Genomic DNA, 6,550 nt, shown 5'->3' with positions numbered 1-6,550 from the left:
AACTTGATTTCTGTTGAACGATTATTTGATGTCTTAATTGTATTTCTACTTACCTGTTAATTCCAAGTATGTTTTATATATATTTGTATATTTCATATCACATTCCTGTATGTGTATTTACAAATGTATTGGTGAGTTTAAGAGGTTTGCGAAAACAGAAGGGTTAGTATGTTCTCTATATTTATTTTCAAGAAAACTTTCTTTTTGTCAACTCACATCTTTACTGTTTTGCGACCCCAGGAAGTAGATAGCTCAAAGTTTGGATGACCATGTAAGTTACTCCGTCGTCGATGAATTCCTAGCCTATTCACTTAATAGGACTCGATTTTCGTTTCATTGTTTGGAAACTAACTTTGTAAACTAAACTTCAGTAGTTACTCTAATATTTCCCACTTAGGATTGAATTTGAGGCCGGAGGCCATTTCTAATTTGTGGTGCTATACCTTGTGTGTGCAGCGAGTTGGGATGGTTAAATTGTTGTTGTTTTTCAAATAAATTAGTTGGGTAAATGTTATTTTTCAAGGGAGACTCTGCCCAAATTTTGGCAAAAGTCTCGACCTATTTTCTTAAACTTATGGGTGATAGGTGAAATTTTAGTAGTGGGCTCGGAATCATTCAGATGTTGGATGGGAAGCAGGGTCTGAGACGAGTTTCGAGGGAGAATTCGAGTTGGGTCCTGTCATCTTTTTCTCCCATCTTTTCCCTTCCTCTTATCCCCTCTTCTCTTCCCCTTCCCCTCCCTAGATAGTCTAGATCAGTTTGGATATAAGTCTGTTTGTCTATTTGTTTTGTTTGGTTGTTTTTGAAGTGTTCTAGGTGACTAGTGTTGTCTTTGTCTAGGCAACGGCGAAGTAGTGACGCTGGATTGTGTCTTGTGACATCTTGACCCAATTTTAATTATCCATTTTAATTATTTAGTTTAATTAATTATGAAATTACAGTTTTGCCCTTGGAAGTAGGGTTATTTTGGTCATTTTTTAATCCGATAAGATTTTAGGGAATTGAATGGCACCATTGCCTAGAGCGCGTCGATACGAGTTCATAGACACATAGTAGGCTCAAATCGAAGTTGTCACGAAGAAGTTACGATCAACAGAAGTGTAGTGACACAACCAAAAAAATATTTCGAAGTTGGATTTTTTTAAAACTCATATTCTTCTCTCTCTCTCTCTCTCTCCGACCTCACCTCTCTCTCCTTTTCGTGCGATAGAAAAAGTCTGCCAAAGTCTTAGTTGGCAACCACCTTATGCAGCCACCATTTATGACGGGGCCGGTACCAAAACGACAAGTCATATTCCCTGGTCCCACCCCTACCCCTCCCCCACCGCAACCCGCCATCCCAGCCGGAGGAAAATCATTAAAATAGGCAGGAATTTCATCAAACTTTCCGCCATCGTTTTCGATAATTCCGGTCACCATTTTTGTCTGTCCAAGTATGCTTTCTCACCTTTTCAACATGATCTAGCTGATAGTTAGGTTGGTTAGGATTGACTTTGAAGTTTTGAAACTCGTTTTACAGTCAAAGTTTTGGTTGATTTTCAGCTCAAGTTTCTTGCAAGTTCTGGTCACTTTTTGGCTATGGCACTCCATTTCTAAATATGTTGATCTAGGTACCTCTAGGATCGTGTAGGATTTCGCGAATCGAGAATCGGAGTCCAGGATGTCCGATTCAATGATTCAAAGATTTGGTAAAATGGTAACAGTCCAATCAAGCGATCGCAAGCAATCCGACCGCTCGATTTGGACCAAACTTGTAGGACATGCTTAGTAAACTTTGTTGAACCCGTAGGAACTTTCGGATTGAAAATTGGAGGTCGTGGGCCCCATGGCCCGGTTGACCAAATTTGGGATGTTTGACCACTTGGTTGACCAAGCATCTTCCGAGGTCATTCCACCATTCGAAACACGTAGTTGGACCTTAGGAACTTCTTGTTCGTCATTCACACAATTGCAATCTCGGGAAAACTAGGAAATTATTTTAAAGTTCTTGTTCTAAGTATTTTTTTTTTTTAATCTAGTCCTCGTATTCTTCAATAGGTACTTCGGCCCAGCGTACTCAACAGACGGGACCCTCTCAGGGTCAAGCAGCGTTGGATTATCTGTGAGTGGACTTTGTTTTTAAAGAATAATCTTTATTTTCAAAGATGAAAAGTTATGCATAATGAGTTATTGGATTATTGAGTTCAATATATTATTTTATTTAAGTGTTTGAACCTGATATTGGTATGGGAGTATTGGAAGCATAATTGGATATTTATAGACTGTGTTTATGTTGAATTGATTTACGCTATTTTAAGGAGTTATTATCTATACTTGAATATGTGTTGGGTACATGGGGTTGTTGATAAGAGATTATGGAATGAGAGTGGGTTATGGTTTATGTCAGTTTGGAGTAGCACTACCCTATGTACCTCCCTGAATTTGGAATACTGGAATTGGATACTTAGAATTAGATACTTGGATATGTCGAAAATTGGGGTGATGAGATGTTTCCTAGACCCTTAGCAAGGTTAGTCTGCGCGCGTAAGACTTGTCACAGGCACACAAGTATTGAGGATTCTGCTGTGCCTGCTAGTAAGCCCAGTCCCCTTGTTGAATGGCTCGTTCCCTAGCCACATGGTCAATTGAGGATTCTTCCATGTGGTCTAGTCAAAGAATCCCCCGGTACAAGTTTGGTAGTGGTCATACTTATACATATACATTTGTTCTTATTTATCGGTGAGGATCCTTCCTCGCTCGCAGTGCCAACGGGCACGCGTTTTGGGTGATAGTGGTTTAAGAAAAAGGAAAGAGTGTTGAGTGAGTTTGAATATTAGTAAACTATTACGGGATACGGATTTCAACTTAGTTTTATTGGATTATATACGAATATATTGAGTTTCAATTGCATGCTTTCTGCATCGTTATCCAAACAGTGAAGTTATTATATGTTGTTTTCAATATAACAAAACTTTGCTTTTCTCCAGTCACAATTTTCTATTTTGCGCCACCAAGACAGTAGTTGAGCTGAGTTGAACGGCCGAGCAGAGATCTTAATTTCCAAACCCCAAGCTTCTGTAGGACAATCTTTTACTCGTTTTTATTCTCGTTGAACTTTATATTTTGTTTGTAAATTGAATTTCTTTAGATATACTCTCTTATCGCCCATGTTAGGGTTGAATGTAAGGTCGGAGGCCACTTATGTAAATTGCATGTTTCTACTCTGTGGATGCTACTGGTTAGGTTTATAATTGTGTTTTAACAGGTTGACAAATTTAGGAAATGTCTATTTTTCAAGGGAGACTCTGCTGAAATTTATGTAGGAAGTCTCGTCCCTCTTAGTAAGTAGGCCCGACTGATGTTGGAAATACCACAATATCCGTCGCGGATTCAGAGGAATTTGAGGTGGGTCCTGTCATGTCTCTCCTCGAGAGAGTTGTGATATCTGGTGGCTAATGTTTTGTCTCTATTTCAACGGAGGTGGCATCAGCGACGCTGGTGGTAATTGTTGGGATGTGTTTCAATGGCGAAGAACTATGCTTGGTCATAGGAGGTTTTCTTTGTCAGGTTATAAGTTGAAATGGAGTGCTTCTCAAGGGTCCTTTTATTGTTGTTTCTATGTTCCTCCTCCGTGTTCTCTCCTAGTTTCTGCTACGGTATGCCTTGCAGTTTGTGTGGGTGTCAAAGAACTATGATTTTACTCATAGAAGGCTTATTTTGACCGTTGGGATGTTCTGCGGTTCTCTCCTATGGGTTTATTATTTGAGGTTTCTGCAGTCCTCTCATGTGGTCCATTGTGTTGGTCTCTAGTTGCCACTTTTTTTTTTGTAGTGTGTGGTTCTCATCGGAGGTCTTTGTGTTAGTTTTCATTTTTGATTTGTTCTTTTATTGTAATAGTCCAAGTGACCTGAATTGGACTCTCTTGTTAGTCCATGACATGTGTGGTACTATTTCCTCCCTTGGGGTTTGTCCCATGAGGTTGTCCTAGGAAGGTTTTAATGAGGCCACTGTATCATATCACTCTTTGTACATCTTTGGTTCTACATATGAATTCTCTTTCTCAATATATATATATATATATATCAAGGATTTACAAAAAGTCAGTAAACTTGACAACAAAACAGTAGGATTTTCATGCTGCACAACAACTGTCCCTATTAGTAGTATTCCTATGATGAAAATAATATCCTTATTCAATTTGTTATTGATTAAGTAGAAAAAGTAGAAAAATAGGATAAATTAATCAAGTAGTGCGCAATACCTCTTCCACACACTACTTAAAGAATGAATTAATAAATTAGAAAATTTAAGTACAAGCGATAGTCTAAACTAAAGGGGAGGGGGATTTCTAACACACACACAAAACTAAGATGCTATGGGGGTGTGAACACTACTACAAAAAGTGAAAAAGACGATCAGAAAACAACGACGGTCTAAGTGAAAACCGTCGTGGTTTTTAAAAAGACGACGGTTCTAAAAACACCGTCGTGTAATACCACCTTAGACAACTAAAAAAATGGAGATTCAAATGGCTGTTCAAAAACAACGACGTACCTAATTAAACAACCGACGTCTATTTGAAACAGATTTCCGCAGTGTAAAATCAAAGCCAACAAAGAACGGCAGAAGTTATGAATCGACCGACGTAGAAAGTAAAGACGACGATTTCAATAAAAGCCGCCGTTTTTACTCATAAAATAACACGACGAGGTTTTCGTATAAGACGCCGTATAATTACAAACAAATCCACGGCTTTAAAATACAAAATATCGCCGTATTAAATTAATGTACAACGACGGAAAATATAAATATATCGACGTCATTCTCGTATAGTTCTACGACGTTATCTTTAAATCGTACTATAAAATTTAACGTCGTATTTATTCATTTTATACGTCGTACCTTTAATTTAAACCGTCGCCTTAATAAGAATTTTTGTTAACAATTTTTTTCTTTGATTTTCTTATCCTACGTCGGTAGATCTACTTAATGACAAGAATTGAAATAACCACGACGGTTTATATAGAAAACCGCCGACATAATCAAATTTTTCTGAGATCCCAAGGGTTACGAAATCTTACCAGATGGAACTCTGTTCCACATCATAATCTTAACAGATGACACAGATTTGCAATCAGAGAGACAATTTTTTGGAAGTTGATGATGTGTGTGCGTTTGTGTATCTACAAATATTATACCTAACGTCGTTGCAAATTTGCAATCAGAGAGACAATTTTCAACGACGGTTATATTATACCTAACGACGTTTAAAAAACAAATCAACGTCGCTCAACAAATATATTACGTCGTCTTAGTCTTACTTAAGACGACGAAAAACGACGACAGTAATACAAAAACAGTCGTTGTTTTTATATTCTTATTTTATTTAAATCTGTCATCCAAAAAAGAAACTTTACATATTCCAGAACATTAATTTCCTTCATTTTAAATTTCCTCCGGAAAAAAAACTCTATTTATAACGCACTGTAATTGAAAAATAAACTGAAAGGTCACGGGAAAAAAAATTCTATTCATAATTTAAAAATTCAAATCCACGTCGGTTATATTAAACCTAACGACGTTAAATGAAAAGATTCCACGTCGCAAAACAAATATTGCGTCGTGTTAGTTAAAAACGACGGCATAACAAAAAACCGTCGTTGTTTCAAACTGAATTAATTTAAAATTTCTTCGGGAAAGCAAAATCTATTTATAATTTCAGTTTCTTTAACAGTTTGGTCCTTTATCTTTCTGCAGGACTTGTATAGTTCAAAGCATTGACAATGTCTTCATCATATCTCCCAGCAACTACTGATTCGATTGCTCATGCTTTAGAGGCCATCTGAAGCCATTTCTATTCTTTATCGCATTCTTGAAACCCATCTTCTTCTTCTGAAGCTCTACGGATAAAGGAAGAGGCTATCACAAATCTGACGGATCTTCTTAGCCAAGAAAATCAAGCAGAGGATCAGGCACATCTGATCTTCAGATTTCCCTGAGAAGCGAACTTTCCTTCGACAGCGAGTGGAGGCCAGGCTTGCATCTCTTTTGATGGAAAGCAAGGAGTATTCAGAAGCACTAAGTGTCCTATCAGGCTTGATCAAGGAAGTGAGAAGGCTAGTTGACAAGCTTCTTCTTGTGGACATAGATTTGATGCGAGTAAGCTCAATTTCTCTTTGAGAAAGACATCCAAATTATTGTCTTTGAGATGTGAGAGACAGTGTCTCTGAGAGAGGAAGAACTTGGAACCCTAAATGTAAACCGAAAATGAATGAAAGCGACAAATTTATAGAATAAATTTTTAAAACCAACGGCGGTCCTTACAAAAAAACCGCCAAAAATCAACCGCCGTTTAAATTGTAAAATCAACGCCGGTATGACCGACGTATATTACATAAATCCACGTCGGTAAATTAATAAAAACGACGTGTTAAATAATCTACCATGACGCAAGTTATTACTTATGTACTTTAATTTTTGAGTTTACTACGACGGTACCTACAACACTACTGTCGTATTTATTTACCACGTCCGAAGTTAAATGTACCGTCGTATTTTGTAATTTATACGT

This window comes from Prunus dulcis, chromosome 4, assembly GCF_902201215.1.
Source record: "Prunus dulcis chromosome 4, ALMONDv2, whole genome shotgun sequence".
Taxonomy (NCBI): domain Eukaryota; kingdom Viridiplantae; phylum Streptophyta; class Magnoliopsida; order Rosales; family Rosaceae; genus Prunus; species Prunus dulcis.
The sequence above is the reverse complement of the archived record's forward strand: the minus strand, read 5'-3'. Positions refer to the sequence as shown.